The sequence below is a fragment of the Talpa europaea genome, assembly GCF_964194135.1.
Source record: "Talpa europaea genome assembly, chromosome: 13".
Lineage (NCBI taxonomy): Eukaryota > Metazoa > Chordata > Mammalia > Eulipotyphla > Talpidae > Talpa > Talpa europaea.
Genome location: NC_140080.1, coordinates 64,594,773 through 64,612,954, shown reverse-complemented (window position 1 = coordinate 64,612,954; position 18,182 = coordinate 64,594,773).

The following is an 18,182-nucleotide window of genomic DNA, read 5'->3' as shown; positions in this document are numbered from 1 at the left end:
TCACATAGTAGTCTCAGCATATTATTTTCATGATTTTATCAAAGCATACATATTATTATATTTAAAACCAAATATAAGTAGAAATGATAAATCAAAAGGAAAAATGGATACTGGGTAAGTTGGAGAGATGGTTTTCTGCCATATTTTTGGAGGGTAATGACAGTTCAAATAAGGCCATGGAATCAGTAAATGTGATTATATTCTAGAACTTTGGGAGGTTGAGAAACTATATAAGTCAGAGTTCTCCAGAGAATCAGATCCAGTAGTGTGTATGTGTATGTTTGTACATTTAATATAAAAAACTGTATCTCAATATTATGGAGGCTGACAATCTGCAGGATTGACAGAGGATGAGAACCAATAAGAGCTAATTGTCCGGTTCTGGTCTAAAGACTGTCTGCTGTAGAACTAGGTAAAGTCTAGTTCAAAGTCTGAAAACAATATGCTAAAGAAATTTCTCTTGTTGAGGAAGGCCTGTATTTTTGTTCTATTCAGACTTCAACTGATGACATGCATCTCATCCACATTTTGGAGAGCAGTGTGTTTTACCCAAAGGTCATTGATTTAAGTGTTAATCTCATCCTAAAACGACCTCACAGAAACACCCAGAGTAAATTTTTAGCAAATATCTTGCAGCTTGTAACAGCCAAATTGACATAGAACATTCACCATCATAAAAGCCTTTCTAGCAGAATTAGCTAGCTAAGTGATCTCTAACCATTCTCATGCTGTGTAACAGATTAGGCCCTAGCAGTTGGGTTAAGCACCCTATAAAATTTTTTTGGAAAATCTAAACTTCTGTAATTTGAAGTACATTTTCCTACAGGTTTTTTCAAACATTTTATTGAAATATAGCATAGATGCACTGAATTACACAAATCTTAGGTGCCATCTAAATATCTGTACTTCCATAGAACCACCATACAAAATAACATTAGATCATTTCCAACATCCCAGGAAACTTCATTTTCCTTTTCAGTAAATAGACCCTAGAGGGAAACACAACTCTGATTTCTATCCCTGACATTCCATTCACTTTTTCCTGAATGTTCCCTAAGTGAAATGTTTCCTCTTAATATCTGGCTTCCTTCATGTTAAATCTGAAACTACAAAGGAACCATAGTTATTCTATTTATGGGGTCAATAATTTGTGATGGGTAGATATGTATACACTGACAAATGAAAAGTCTCTGGGTCAGAAACCCAGATAGTTTTGTTACTGACCCCAAGTCTCCTTAGAGGGTCTGGCCCCTCTAAGGGGCCAGAAAAGAATTTGACAAGGAGGCAAGAGACCCCGCATGCAGAAAAGGTTTTATTAGGCTTATGTTCAAGCACAAGCCAGGTTGCAGTGAAGGGGATGAGATGGGGAGGAGTTTCTAAGGTGTTCCTTTGCTGGGCAGTTCTCAGAACTCTTCAATACTGGGCAATGATGGGCAGGCCAACAGGGCTTGTGACCACCATTATTTTCCTATGCATGTGCTTTTCTGCCATTGTTGGTGACTCCTGAGCTTTTCTACGCAGCATGGCAGGTTACTCACTCCTTCTCCCACCCCCGGAAGGTCACATGTCAGTTAATTTGCATTCCTCTCTCATCCAGGAAACTGTGCAGCTATCAGTTGTAAATGGGAGGCAGAACAGCCGCTTGTCAGGATATTGTGCCATTTGTTAACTGGAGAAATATGTCAAGCAGGATGTTTAAACAGGAGGTTAATCAGCTCCTGCCAATTCATGATTTAGTTCACCTCGGTTATCTCAGTTTTATTATTCACAGCAAAAAAGCAGCCAGAGCAGCATGTCAGCACCCATTCCCCAAACCTGTCTCCACAGCGTGATAGAACGCAGGGCAGATGTTTACCTGCATACACATTGGGTTTGTATCACAAGGGAGGATCCCTAAAATGACAAGACTTGGAACTTATGCACGGTGACTGGCTCATCTTCCACTCTCCTGCCAAGAAAGACTTTTATTCTGCAATGTAAATAAATCTGGAAAGGGGAGAATAAGAATTACCACCCCGGAGCATAAGCAATGGAAGAGTAGAAGGACACATTTACTATCTGGGATGTCTCTGGAGATCTTATGTTTAGAGAGATAATATCTCTAGCTTCTAAGGTATGTTTGCAAATGGTCCCTTTACTCAGAATGCCCAGACCTTGCAGAAGCCCTCAAAAATCCCTAGAAAATTGTCTCTCTACATCATCAAGTTTTCCTTCAGATTAACACATATTTTTACAAAAAGCAGTGGTTTATTCCTTCCTTATGGATATGAACTATTACTGTAGTTTATTTATTTAGAAGTTAGTTGTTAGCTACCTACCATGCATGCAGGCACAATATTTATTTCTAGATCTACAATAACAATCTACGTGCCTATGATTATTTATCATAGAATCTAGTGTAAGAGTTTTTTGTGTGACTTCTGTAGATGTCTAAGAATTTTATATTTGGTATTCAGGTAGTTCATGATTCTTTCAAAATTTTACTTAAAACTTTGTATCGTAGTATATGCATTTTTCTGGTGTGAGGACCCATTGCTTTTATCAGACATATAAATATGTCCATAACTCAAAAGATAAGAATTACTGGTGTGGTAATTCTGTCACAGCAAGAATTCCACAGACTGTTTTTGCTCTTGTGTCTTACAGCCCTAATTCAAACTTGAACAACTGGCCTACTTGAACTGTTCCTGGTTTCAGTAAAATTACCAAAAGGAATACAGAATAAGATACAGAAAAATGTAGAAAGATTGAGAAAGGAGGAGAGGAAAGAGTCATCAAACTAAAGACAGATGAATAATTTCATTATTTTTCTGGCTTCTTTTATAGTGCCTTGGTTAAGACAACACAAATAAAAACACTCAATACCCAGACCTAAGACTTACATTAGTGCTGTACTTATCCCAGGAGTTAATCTGGGGGGAAGGGTTAAGCCTACCATACAACATGTGCAGGCCTGGCCCCTGCCCATATAACAGATTTATAGCAATTTTCTTGAACTTAACCACTCACCTGCTTGTCCTCAATTTCTTCTCATCTGACCCTAAAAATCAATTTAACAAATGGACTCTGTTCATTGTTTGCATTTTTACCTTTCTGGAATATTAACATTTTAACATGGGTATGCTGCAAAGTAAGTCTTTGCTTGAGGGAAGTGTATTGCTAAGGTTAACATGTTGGGCATTTGTTATAGTCTAGTTGAAGATTTAAAGATGAGTAAACTTTTCTATCTCACATCTCATAGCAATTCCAGGATCACATGCTGTCATCATCTGACACAGGCTTCATAAAATTCTCTAATGTTCTTATCAAAAAAAAGTTACTCCACAGGTCCTCCCTGGTGGCGCAAGGGGTTAAGTCTTGACACTCTGAAGCTATTAGCAGCCACCGAGGAATGAGTTTGATCCCAGTCCAGGGAGCTGACCCAGTTGGCACAGTGGACCTCTCCTGTCTTGCCCGCTGATCCCCTTAGTAGGGTATCTCAGTCAATCTGCCTGTTCTGTTCCCTACTCTGTCTCTGGTGAATCCTCTCACCCCTCCTTACCTCTAGCCTATACCCCAGCTCTTGTATGCATAAATAAATAAAATAAATCTTTAAAAAAAATTTACTCCACAGATCAAAATCACTGCACAGTCCAACACGATGTAAAGGGAAGTCATCACCTAGGCCTCCAAGACCACAGTCCAAACCAGGAACTGTCCTCCCCTTCCCCCATCCACCAAGGCCTGGGGCACAGTGAGTAATTTCCTGGAGACTCAGACTATTGACAAGTATGAGACAATAATGTCTGTGATGAGACTTTATAAACTCAAAGAGGTTTTTATAAACGTCTATAATACCATGCCAGGATCATGCTTCAATGCCCATCTAGGAACTCAACTGTTGGTTATCAAAACATTTCTTAAAAGTTCCAAACTGCAACACTATCAAGATGAAAGTTGTGAAATGTAGTCCTGTTGAACTTTGGATAACAGTTTCAGAGAAATGTGAAGAGGGCCTCCACTGGTGGTGCAGGCGGTTGAGCGCAGCACTGTGAAGCTGTCCGCTGCCTCTGCAGTGCCGGTTCGATCCTGGCGGGCCAGCGAGGGTCCCACATAGTGTGGCAGACCTCTCCTTTCTCGCTCGCTGCTCCCCTCAGCAGTGCATTTCGTCGGTCTGCCTGTTCTGCTCCCCGCTCTGGCTCTGGTGAATCCTCTCACCCTCCTGTGCATTTGACCTGTATCCTGGGTCTTGTGTAAAATGAATAAATAAATCTTTAAAGAAAAAATGGGATGAAAAAGGGGGGAAAAAAGAGCGAAAGACTGCTGTTTTGTGAATGTGCAGTAGTCGCTATCCGTGGAGGAAACAGCATGGTTAGCCAGGGACCTTTGCAGTGTAGAGCTCATAAGCCTAAAGGTTTGGCACTCTGTTATGAATCACCAGCATGTGGCAAAGCAATGTTAGAGAGCACTTCAGGTGTCTCTTCATTAGTCAGGAGTGGGAAAGATCAACAATTCAGTCACAAAGATAGATGAGGCTTGTGTCTTAATACTCCTGGCCTTCCAGGCAGGTTGATGATAGCAACTTTGTGGACTGACAAGTGTGTTTCACTTGGTAATCTATATCCTAATAAATTTGAGACAGTTAAAAGAAAGTAACTGCTTTCACTGTTTATAGGAAATTGAACACAGTGTCTTGCAGACAACATTAGCATTGAACAGTGCCTGAGCTATTGGAGCCCTATTGGTTCCAGATTTATAGTAATGTCTGTGGAAAGACGGAGAACGATAACAAAAAGTAGTTAATTGTATTCTTTGGTTTAGGATAAAGCCAGTTAGGTCAACTGTTGCAGCCACATCTTTGTCTAGAGGAACTGCCATCTTAACTACTTCATAAATTTGTACCTGGAATTTTTCTCAGTGGAGAATATTTCCTTATTTCTAGAGGAGGATAGAATAGTAGCATAGTCAGCTAATTTTTAGAAAGAGAAAAAAACAGAATAAAAATATGAGGTACATGAAGGAGGGGGATGTGCCAAATCTTGTACATTTGAAAAGGAGGTGTGCCATTTTTTATGGTCTATGCTTAGTGATAAATGAGCAACAATTAAAAAACAATTTGATTTCTATACTTGAACATATTCAAAAGAGAGCTCAGTGTTTTCAAAACAGACATGCTCTATAACATCAAGTTTGTTTTTTTTTCCCCTTGGTTACATGATCACATTGTATTTTATCCCATAGGTGATAATAGTTTTCTAACATTCTTCTGATTAGGCTTGAAATTCCTACAGGTCAACATTATGAGAAAGATTGGAAAGCTAAGTATCAAATCATTAGTCTTTATTAGATAGTACAGAGGTCAAAAAAAGCATTACTTGCTGATTTACTACTACTGTGAAAGGGGCTTGTACATCAGTTTGTTCTTAGAAATGGCCCAAGAAATGTCTGCTTGGAAAAGTTAAAAAGCTTTAGTTGGTGGGCTTTAGAGAGTTTTAAGTAATGAAGATATATCCATTATTTTTCTTTGACTACTAACAGATAATTGTTCTAAAAGAAATGAAAAGTACTATATAGTTCATGTGATGCTTTATTATAACTTCCAAAGAATGTAATGGTACCACTCCGTCCTACAGAGGTAAACTGATTTTTTTTGTGGGCCAGTTGGAAAAAAGTTAGCCTGAGATCCAATATGAGCTTGCTCTCTTAGCTTCTATGGCTACTCATCCAGGTAAGACAGTCAGAGAATTCAACCCCCTGGTTCATGCATGGTGTACATTTGTGATTTTTGAGTCATCCCATAGGTAAGTTTAGGCTTTTGAGCCATCTTGGTTGGGGAAATCTAATTGGTAGAATTTGTAAAATTTTCCTGTTTTTGTGTATTAGGAAACTTCCTTGGAGTTCATAATTTTATGGGATGTTATAAAATTAGTATTTAATACAAGTATGTGATTTTTACTATTTGTCTCATGGTATCATTTAGATGAAGAGCTTCATTTGTTTTCAATCTCCGGATTCAATAAGTTATATATACAGAAACATAGAAATGTAGAAATTTTATGGGCCATCTCAAACTTATTCATAGGTGAATAAATCTATGGTTTTCAAGTAAAAAATCACTGACATAGAAGAACTGAAATTGTGTTGGCTTACATAGATTAAAATCACACTCCGGATAGTGCCAGGAACTCAAGAAGAAATTCATAAAGCCTTGGGGAGGAATTAGCAGATAGAATAATTTTTCTTTCTTGTCTTCTATTTGTGACACTGGATTTGCTAATATTTTAAAATAAAATATTTGTACTCATGTTTTTTTTTAACTTTTTTTTTTTAGAGTCTAATGATGATTTGTATTTCCTACTGAGAGACAAAGTGACAAGTAATAAGAAACTTCTAATTAAAACTGACACACCTTTTTTAATTTCTCCCAAGCTCTCAGGCTGCTTGAGTATGTTATTATTTAATGCTTCTTTGGCCCTGTAAATATATTGCAAAAGCAATCAACATTTGAAATTGTTCCAAATACTGGAAATCTGTCAAAAACTAGGATGAAGATGTGAAAAATAACAGCAAGGATGGAGTGTGGTTTCAGGTGGGAGCAGGTTTTTGAAAGCCTAAGACACAGAGTACTGCAGAACTCTCTCTGTCTCTGTCTCTCTCTCTCTGTGCTGGGCAGGGTTTTATAAGAGTTCCTGTCATTTTGTGACATTTCTGTGTATAGCCCTCAAGATGGAGCTTCCATATTATCCAGCAATTCCACTCCTAGATAGTTACCCAAAGGACACAGAATTAATGAATTCTTGCTAAATGCCTGTCTTATGACCACCATTTTCTTAAACCTCTGGCAAAAGTGTAAACAAGGAATTATTGAGAACACATGACTGATCAAGGAAAATAGGTGCAGTGAGTCTTGGCAGTATTGGACAAAGTTGGTGGGATACAGATTAATGAAAGGGAAAATCAAAAGACATCTTAGTCCCTTCCTTAGTGCTCTTTATACTTTTACTTGGGGCACATATGTATGAGTGTATATCTGTGAATGAATCTGTAAAGTTATCCAAAACTCAATCCAAACTAGGAAGGCATAAACCAAGAATACTCAATATCCTCCATCTGGCCCTGGCACTAATATTACTGAGAGAAAGAAGTATTCTATGGGTCCAGACAGAAGGAACCTGGTTAAGGAAAATCAACTCAGTGAGCAAAAGTCATGCACTCCATAGCTGGCTTTTCTCTCTTGTAGCTGAGTGGCATGATCTTTCTTGTTTTCATGCCCACTATTTAGAAACAATCCTGTTGGCTCCTAAGTTTGCTTCACTGATTCCAAATCTATATAAAAATTACTGGGTTGTGTGTCTTCTTCATAATCCAGAAGACTTGGAATATATACCAGGCAATTTAAGAATCTTCTAAAGTCTAGAGTCTCTTTGTCTCCTGAAGGGAACCTGGTCCTGCACAGTTATTACTTGTGACCTTTTTTACCTTGTTTCTGCATAATATCTCTTGATTTCTGAGAGGCAAGGCCCAAGATCATATTTGAAACTCACAACCAATCATTACCTGTGTATCCTTTTTTTTTTTCCTGCTCATATCCTTGCCATGGATCACCACATTCTCCAAGCTTCTCTGTCTTCACCTTTACACAGGGAAGCTCTCTTTTTATTTTCCAACTGTGCCAGATCTTCTGCAAGGGTTGAATTACTTATTTTTCCCACTTATATGCTGTTTCTTGTTGTTTGTACAGCCTCATTCCACTGACACTTCATTCCACTGACACCAACCTCATTCCACTGACACCATATGTTTTCTCTTTGCCATCAGCAGGAATTATCTCTTGACCAAATATACCACCCCCACTAACACCACCCCCCCTCCAGCATCTTCTGCCAGCATTTGCAATAGAATTGAACTTACATAAGATTGATTTTGTTTGACAATCTAAGGCCCAAGAGATATATTCATCAAGTGACTTGTATTTGTAAGATGTGCCACCACTGCTAATTATTATATCTTAGTGGCAGAGCCAACACTATCTGAGCTTTTGGCGTAAGGTTTAAATCTCTTTGCCATTTTTCTTCCTCTGTTCATATACTATGAACAACAGTACATAACTCTTAATTTATTCCCAAATGCAGCCAACTCTGAGATGAAATAATAAAAGACATAGTAGTTTCCTAAGTAAATAAATACTTTGGATTTAAGAGAAAAAACATAGAATAGCTTATTAAAAGTGCACAAATATTGAGGATGTTTTGAAAACAGGTTCTCCAAAGGCATTGAAATAAAAATCCACAAAACTTTTAATCTATCAAGTCTGTCTCTACCCGTAAACCATGTAGAAATACTTGTAAACATATATAAATAAGAGTATTAGTTTTATTTTAGTGACAGTTGAAGGTAACAGAGATATACCCACTTGGCAATAATTAAATAAACTGGGATACACATTTCAGAAAAGGGCAGAGCCACTGAATAATCATGGAATAGTACAATATAAGAGGTCTATGAGGCATTGTTGAATTTTTTTAAAAAGCAAGCTGCAAACAGAGACATCATCTCATTTTTTTATAATTCATGCTTCATATCCAGAAAGGTATCTATGGTTTTAAATTATTCAAGAAGGATGAAGATGTTTTATAAATGTAAAAGATTCTTAAAATTCATTGTGGGTTTAATGGTTTGAGCATTTCTCCAACTGTCGATGTACATGCACAGATTCTGAAGGTTACTCTTGAAAATGCTAATGTTGGTTATTCTAGGGAACTAGGAAATTGGAGAAGGGGAGGTAAGGAGACATGACTTTAACTTTTAAAACTCCAGCCATCAAATGCATGTAAATTAATAAAGAAACACTAGACCAAAAGTCATAGTCTCTGAACACAGCTACACTAATGCCTCCATTGTTGACCCAGATTTGTTTTTCCCATCTCACATATTCTTTTTTCCTCTTTAACTTATGAAAATAGGTAATTTAAAAAATACACACAATGGTGTGGGATAGAGGGCCTGCAAATCAACTTAGGCATTTCACAATTTATAAGAGGAAGAATGCATTTGAGTGCTTTCTAGTTGTTTTCTATATGGGTGATGGAGATGTGTAGGCTATGTGAAAGAGCCATATTTATGGCAGCAATGACTTGGAATCAAGCTTTGTTTGGTCCCAGAAGAGGAAATGTTATCCATATCAGTTAGAGTCTATCAACATGGCTTAACAACCCTGTTATACCATTTCCATAAAAAAGAGCTATTTCTTCCAATCTGTCTCTCTTCTATTGTCCCTAAATATGTGTTCATACTTACACTGGTCCTTGTGTTTTGATATCATTTAAGATGGACAAAATATTACGTTCAAAATACAAAAGATTATGTTCAAAGGTGACTTTAACGCTTAATATTTTAAACATGATATAAAATGGAGATGCTTAGTGTTTTCAGTTGTTTAATGCAATAAAACCCACCTGTTATTTTTGGCTGCTTTATTTAGACCATCTGCTCCACAAAGAGTGAAAAGCTCAATGGTGGATGGAGAATTGTATACTCCTCATGTGTCAATAATTTATTTATTCTCTCTATCCAAGCCTTCAGGTCATTGCAAAAGTGTTTATTCATTTTCCAATACAAAGGAAGCCAATATTTGGTGTTTGGCTTTATTAAAAATCATACAGAATTGTATTTTTTGGTCAATTCATAGTTTCCTATTTTGCACTGTTAAAATAGCTTACTAGTTGCCTTTATTTTAAGGACTTATTATCTGCTCCTTCTGTGGGAGGTGGAGTATCTTCTAAAGGGGTATTTTTGGTGAACAAATTACATGTCATTCAAAATTTGGGTAGTTATGCGTCACATAGTCCTGATTCTAAATTACAAAAGAGTTATAATTAGAGCCAAGAATTACATAACTTGGGCATGTTGGTCACCAACTGCATCTATTTGAATGGATTCTAATCTTTTTTGCAATATAGGGCACTGGTGATCACTTCTCACTTTCACTTTTTTTCACTTTAACTTTTCTATTTCACTTGATGATAGGTTGTAACTAAAGCCCTTTATTCACTCTCACTTCTTTGACTATCTCTCAGAATAATAATAATAATAATAATAATAATAATAGTAATAAAACATCTTGCATTTACTAATGCTTTCTAGGTTCTAAATATTATATTAGACTGAACCTCACATCTATTGCTTAACTTTATTCAACTCCTCTTTTTCTCTCAGCTGACTCTTTGTCCCAAACTTATTCATTTTCTCAGTGGGAGCATTTCCCATATGGTTCAAAATACCACCCCTTTGTGTGGAGAAAAAGGAACTCTTCTGCACTGTTGGTGGGAGTGCAAACTGGTCCAACCACTGTGGAGAGCTGTGTGGAGATTTCTGGACCTACTAAACATAGAGCTTCCATATGATCCAGCAATTCCACTCCTAGGTATTTACCCAAAGGACACAGAAACATCAATTCCAAAGAACACCTGCACCCCTATGTTTATAGCAGCACTGTTTACAATAGCTAAGCTTTGGAAACAACCCAAATGCCCAAAAATAGATGACTGGATCAAGAAGATGTGGTACATATATACCATGGAATATTACTCAGCATTCAAAAAAGATAAACACATGCAATTTGCAGCAACATGGATGGCGCTGGAAGGGATCATGCTCAGCGAAATAAGCCAAAAAGAAAAAGAAAAATACCGGATGGTCTCACTCATAGCAGGAATCTAGAAAACTTAAATAAGGGACCAGGAAAATGAATAACTATAAGAAAGTGAAAATCAAAATCAACAAAAAACTATGAACCAGAGACACTTTTAGGGGGGCGGGGGCAGGAGGGAAGGGGTTGGGGTCAGAATGGGGGGGCTGCAATTGTATGGGGAATATAAAAATAAAATTTATTATTTAAAAAAATTTTTAAAAAAATAAAAATTACATTATACATCTCTAAAAAAAAAAAAATACCACCCCTTTGTGGAAGATATTTAGCTATATTTCTGGCCTTAGTCCACTCATGAGGTTATAACAGACTATCTTTAACTAGGTGTTTTACAAACAACAGTTATTAATTTCTCAAAGTTCTAGAGCCCAAGAAGTCGAAGGTCATGTGTTGGTAGACTCAGTGTCTGGTGAGTCAGCATCTTTCCTGGCTACTATCTTCTCACTAACCTTCCATGGAAAAAGGGAGCTCTCTTGAGTCTCTTATGAGAATTCCACTCTCATGACTTCATCAGCTCTCAAAGACCCCACCACAAAGTACCATCACATTAGGGATTAGGATTTCAATATATGAATTTAGTAAAAACACAAAAATTCAAACCATAGCAAAGACACTGAACTTGAACCTGATTTTCAGCTTCTAGCTATGAAATATTTTAAGATTGCATAACTGGAACAAAGAGTTAATATTTCTTGAGTTCCTATAAGCACCTGGCACTTGTTAGGCATTTTATATGTCATCATTTTATACATTATCTTTATTTAGTCTCACATAACTTTAACTGAATATTAGATTTTGGAAAATTTAGGTATAATAATTTTCCTGATCACAGTATTACTAAGATGCAAGCTGAGATACAAATTCAAATATAATTCTAAAATCTATAACTTGCATATTACTTCAAATGATGAGTTTCAGATATAATAGTTTCTCCACATCACTGCCTAAGTATTTGGGGTTATCACCCAGTTATTTCTGGGTTTTTCTTCCAGTGTTTATCTCCTATCAACCCCCACTCCTATAACTCTCATCCAAGTCCTCAGTGACAATAATCTTGAATCACCTCAATTACCTTTCTCTACTCTTCATTTCTAACGCATTCAGTATAGAAACTGCCCAATATATTTTTCAGGAGCACTCTTCTCCTACTGTCTTTTTTTTTTTGTCTAGAGAACCTATGTATCGATGAGCTATCCATCAAGGTCAACTTACAGTTTGATAGTTGTTCTTCAACAAGTTACAATCTATCCAAAATAATCATTATTTTATGAATACATTCTGGCCTGCTCTCTGCTATTCCTTTTATATTTGAAGGAATCTCTTCCCTTTTTTTTCTTGGCCAAACCATTTTTTCTTGATTCCAAGTTTCTATAAAGTCCTCTTTTTCCAAGGAAGTCAGCTAGCCTAGCTACAGCCCATTAATATTTCTTGTTTTCTCAATTCCAGCAGCATTTGCAATGTGCTCCAGGCCTTTATCTCTTGCCTTACTTGCTTTTCACCATTTGGGTCTCCAGGTAACATAATTTGGAGAACAGAGGCCCATTGTGCTGATTGTTGTAAATTTTGGCACATAGCAAATAAACTTGTCACATAGTATACACTTAGTACTTTTAGATTAGTTGATAGCTTAAGCAATGTATTTAGAAATGACAATGATCTGCTCCACAGAACCCATAGCCTCTCTAAAGCCCTTTATTATAGTGTATCTTACAGATGGTTGGGACTCCCCACCATATCATATATCCTCCAAGGAAACACAAAACAATATTTAGCTAGTTCTTACATATATTTCACACCTAATACAGTCTCTTATGCAAAAAATAATCATACTTTTATATGTTACCCTTCAGAACATGCCTATCATAACTTTGAAAATGTTATGACATTTAACATTAAATGCCTATCATTTAAGAAGAAAGGGTAAGATGAGGTAAATCATCAAATATATATGTAAGACTTCTTTAGAGGGCATGTTTACAAAGTATTAGATGAATTTTAAATGCCCCCTCTATCCTTGAAATATGAAACCAGCTGGAGAGATTCTGAAGAGCAAAAACGGTGTGATTTACTTTGAGTTCTTTTGGACTGAAACTAGCACTTGAACTATCTACAAGATAGTGACCTCTACAGAGATATTTATTGTACCTTGATGAAGATGGATGGTGTGACAATAAATAAGGTAAGTGGTTGGAATTAAGAGCTCAGAAAGCCTGTTGATTTTTGAGATACAAGCCTGTAACTCAACTCACTGAAACATGAGAACAAAAGACAGTGTCTCAGATGAGATTAAGCTTCTCAGCAAGAGCATATATTTGTGTAGAAAGCACCTGCCTGCCTTTCCAAAAATTTAAAATACATTGGCATCATTAGTGCAGGGTCATTTAAAGGTCTATAGAATTCCAATAGAAAAATCAATGACTGTATAGGATAACACTCAGTTCACATAAAAAGAGGCATGAAATGGTCATATAATTCCCAGCTTGCTATGTGATTCCGAGTGGGATATCTACTAGAAAGATCATCATATATAAATAAAAACATCAATAATATCTCTGTTCTGTGTCTACCATAAAATCAAATCTACACTGCACGACGATTTAGAAGCATAATACAAATTACATCCCAAGACAAAAAGAAAATGTTCCTCCTTTAAGTGTTCTATGTTTTTTAATCCACTGATCAATTCTGTGATGTATTTATATCTTAATTCTACAGATGAGTACATTAAACTTTGAAAAGATTAAATAATTATCTCAAAATCAAAGTTAGTAAGAGGTTGAGGTAGTATTCAAATTAGTCTAAAAGTTAATTCACTTGCCTCATCCCCTACTCCGGGTTTTGAGACATCCTAGAGCAAATAAATCCATTCTATATTGTTTGGAGCAAGCCCTTCCATACTCTTTTCACCAGTAAGTGTATTTCCACAGAATTTGTTTTTTAAAACCCAAGTTTCTAATGTTCTGTGGTACATCCTTTTAGGAATCCTGCATTGGGAAGATGAGTAGTTTGCAGGAGTATCAGTTTTGTTTCAATAGAAAAGAGCTACCAAAGTATTTGATCATAATCCAGTGTATGTCCAGAATGCACACATTGATGCTGAAGGCTCGAAAGAGGACCAGATCTGATTTAGCTCTAAAATCAGAAGTGCCCAGAGTTGTTGAGCAATTATCAACCAAGTCTACAAATCAGTTGCTGGTCTCACTTAGGATTCTGATCAAATCATGCAAGAGAACTCATTGGTTGTTTGCTTTACTTCTACAGGGCTTTTCTAGTTTTGAAGTAGATTCTCCCATTAACTTCTTTAATACTAAATATTTGCAAAAGTAACCAGTACTGAAGTGTACTTTTTTTTTTGTATATAAAGCTTGAAACCACAGCTCTAAATAATTTCTCCTGTATCATTCAAATGATCCAGCTAGAGAACTTAACTGCTACTAAAACCTGTGAGTCCAAGGATGCTAAGAACGTTCCATGCAGACACTCTGATACAGACATCTATAGGTAGTCATATTGAAATAGCTATTTTTATCTGCCTTAAAATTTAGTCATTACATTTGTAGATTTCAAAATAAAAAATAATAGTCTCTCCACACATCTTTGGGCCCATTTCTGATCTAGGAGACTAGAGGAGTAAGGAGTAGGAAAATGGACAGATACTAGGTAAAGGTTTTTTTTTTTTTTTTTTTTTTTTTAAGATTTATTTATTTATTTATTTATTTATACAAGCATTAGGTACAGTCAGAAGCGCAGGAGGGTGAGAGAATTCACCAGAGCCAGAGCGGGGAGCAGAGCAGGCAGAAGGACCGAAGTACACTGCTGAGGAGAGCAGCGGGCGGCAGGAGAGGTCTGCGCACCTTGCGGGACCCTCCTCCAGTGGCCGGGGAGCAGCTGGGGCTCGAACCAGCGCTGCAGAGGCTGCGGGCAGCTTCGCAACCCAGCGCTCAACCGCTGCGCCACTGGGGAGGCGCGAATACTAGGCAAAGTTTTACTGTGAACGATTGTATTTTAAAATAATCACTTTGTATTGTGACACATTCATCTGACATGACAAATGTCCTTCAAACCAAAATTTTCTTGATTAAAAAAGTGAATTAAATTAACTATGTCTTGAGTCAATGATTGTGTCATATTAATTTTTTTAAATGATTGTGAGAACATGAAGTCACCTTTTTTTATTTTTATTTTATTTATTTATACAAGCACTGGGTACAGTCAGAAGTGCGGGAGGAGAGGCAGAGCAGAGAGTAGAACAGGCAGACTGACGAAGTACATAGCTGAGGGGAGCAGCGGGCGGCAGGAGAGGTCTGCGCGCCATCTGGGACTGTTGCAGAAGGTACGGGCAGCTTCCCAACCCAGTGCTCAACCGCTGCGCCACCGGGGAGGACCTGTGTCATATTAATTTTATGTACCAAGGACTTAGCAGTGCTTCACATTGAATAAGAGAAATAAAGAAAACCACTGCCAAAGCCAGTAAAGTCAAACTCTAGCCTTGAAACCTGAACGTGAATAAAAACTATGAAGAGAGGAAACAGATCTTGTAGCCTAACTCTAGCTCACTATACTTTCCCTCTGAGATACCTCTCCTGGGATACTCTCTTTCTGCTGTTAACACTCTCCTGGCCTCTGGGGACATTATGTCTCCTAGCACTTTTTGGTTTTTTGTTTGTTTTTGTTTTTGTTTTTGTTTTTGTTTTTGTTTTTGTTTTTGTTTTTGTTTTTGTTTTGGTAGCAAATACGAAAACAGGCTGGATATTGAAAGAAGAGTTTTATTTAAAGGTTTATTAATAAGAAAATTGTCAGAGACCCAGAGCTAAATATTTTACTAAATATAAGATCTCATTTTCATCCCAGAACATCTTCAGAGATTCTGCCTAACTTAGCTCTTTGCCTTTCTTTCATGATACAAACTCTATCGTCCCTGAGCACAACAAGCTGAAAACCTAAATTCCAGATTCCTTATGATCCAAGAAAAATAAAGTCCTTTCCCTCAACTAGACTACTTTACTGTGGTCTTGACAGTTGTGGGAAATACTGTTTCATTCCCCCAAAGACCCTAAAAAGTGTACATAGCAAGTACAAGGTACTGACCAACTCACAGATACTCTGGGCTGAACCCACAAAAACCCAGAGGCAGCAACTTAGCTGAAGGCAATGATATCAAACTAGAGTTCAGTTTCTCAAGAATGTTGGCTCCTGACTGGCTCTACACAAGTGTGACCACCTGCGTACTCCCGGCTGGCTGGAATCTCACCTCTCTCCCAAGAACTTCACTACTGCAGGCTGGCAGGCACTGAACCTGAAGATGTTTTGACAACATGAAAATTCTTGAAGGTTGTTATAAAGTTGATTCAGCAGAAAGTGTCAACAAACAGTCTACGGCCATACCACCCTGAACGCGCCTGATCTCGTCTGATCTCGGAAGCTAAGCAGGGTCGGGCCCGGTTAGTACTTGGATAGGGAGAAAGTGTCAACAAACAATTTATGGGAAGATATTCTGTCTCTTATACCTGATAATTTTGAGGAAATATTTTGCTTCAGGTTATAGTTTGAGTTTTAGATTTAGTGTACAAGAGAAGAAGGCCATGTCATCAGTAATAACACATGTGGTATTTCAATTAACTCTTCTTTTCTCATATTCAAAAAAAATATCCTTAAGTAATTCTTGTCCTTTGACTTGTGACAATTTTTTATGCAAATTAATCTCCAAAAATGTATATGTACAATTGAGGACATTTTTCTTATAATGAGAGTGCATATTTTACATAGTTATAATTCATATGAAAAGCTAAAATGTATTCCATACCATAACTTTGAGATGTTTGTTATATTTCCTAAAAAATAGCTCTGAGATTCAAAATTAACATTTTGCAAGTTTCTGAGAATTTGAGGGAACAAAGGCATGCAGTTTCTTGGGTGGAGAATTGAGGTTTCTTCAAGGAGGCTCACTGAAGAAGGGTAGAGAATTGTTAAATAACTCTGCCAAGGTCAGTGTCAACTTCAGTTACTGGCTACATATTTTACAGTAAACACTGACTGCTCAAGTTAAAGTTGCCCATGATGTTTAAATGGAGGCACTAAATTATTCCCTCTCCTGGTTCATTTGGTAAAAATAACAAGAGGCTGTGCATGTGCTCTGGTTCATTCCTTTTTGTCTCATGCCCTTCATTTCCTCTTCTAGTCTTAGACTGGAAAACTAAGCCCATTGAAATCATGTTTGTGAGCTATTTTAATGAAGCCTCAAATTCTACCTTTCTGCATCTTTGTCTTTCATTTTTGTCTCACTCAGGATTTCCGGGAGGGAACTTCCTGCCTGAGCTGTACCCTTTGGGGGCTAGTCTCTTGTTTAGGCTCAGTGTTACCCTGATTTGTTGATTTAGCTTGCATAGAACACTGACAGCTTTAGGGGGGTGCCAATGTTCTCAGGCTGTCAGAAGTCCACTCACTCTCTGTGGGGTCCTGCAGGACTTGATAAGCCTTGTCCAGCATTTCTCTTTTGGGATCTACCTCTATGTGGCTAGACTGCGCAAGAAGGGTCTCTGTTTTTGAATGCTGAGTAATATTCCATGGTGTATATGTACCACATCTTCTTGATCCAGTCATCTATTTTTGGGCATTTGGGTTGTTTCCAAAGCTTAGCTATTGTAAACAGTGCTGCTATAAACATAGGGGTGCAGGTGTTCTTTGGAATTGATGTTTCTGTGTCCTTTAGGTAAATACCTAGGAGTGGAATTGCTGGATCATATGGAAGCTCTATGTTTAGTAGGTCAAGAAATCTCCACACCATGGAATATTACTCAGAATTCAAAAAAGATAAACACATGCAATTTGCAGCAACATGGATGGAGCTGGAAGGGATCATGCTCAGCGAAATAAGCCAGAAAGAAAAAGAAAAATACCGGATGGTCTCACTCATAGCAGGAATCTAGAAAACTTAAATAAGGGACCAGGAAAATGAATAACTATAAGAAAGTGAAAATCAAAATCAACAAACAACTATGAACCAGAGACACTCTATGGGGGTTGGGGGGTGGGGAGGGGAGGGATTGGGGTCAAAATAAGGGGGTTGCAATTGTATGGGGAATATAAAAATAAAATTAAAAAAAAAGAGAAGGGTCTCTGTTTCTAGAGTCATCCCACACTGAAGAATTATAAGTCAGGTATTTCTTTAAAAGTTACATCTGATTCCCCAGCGGAAGTCTAGAATGATCTGGCAGGTCAAGAGGAGGGAGGCTGTCTGCAGAACAGGAGGCTGATACATGAGATGTGACTAGTAATTGCAGGAGGGGAATGGATATATTGGCTACACTTCTCTCCCCTTTGGTAATTCCTGAGAAATATTTGTGTCCCAAGCAGCATAGTATCTGGAAACATCATATTCTAGGGATAATTGGTGGATACTGTTCAACCTATTTTGAGGACTTCTGTATTCTTAATCACTGGCTTGACATGCAGCTCTTTATCACTGATTTTTGTTGATTTTTTTTAATCTCTCCTT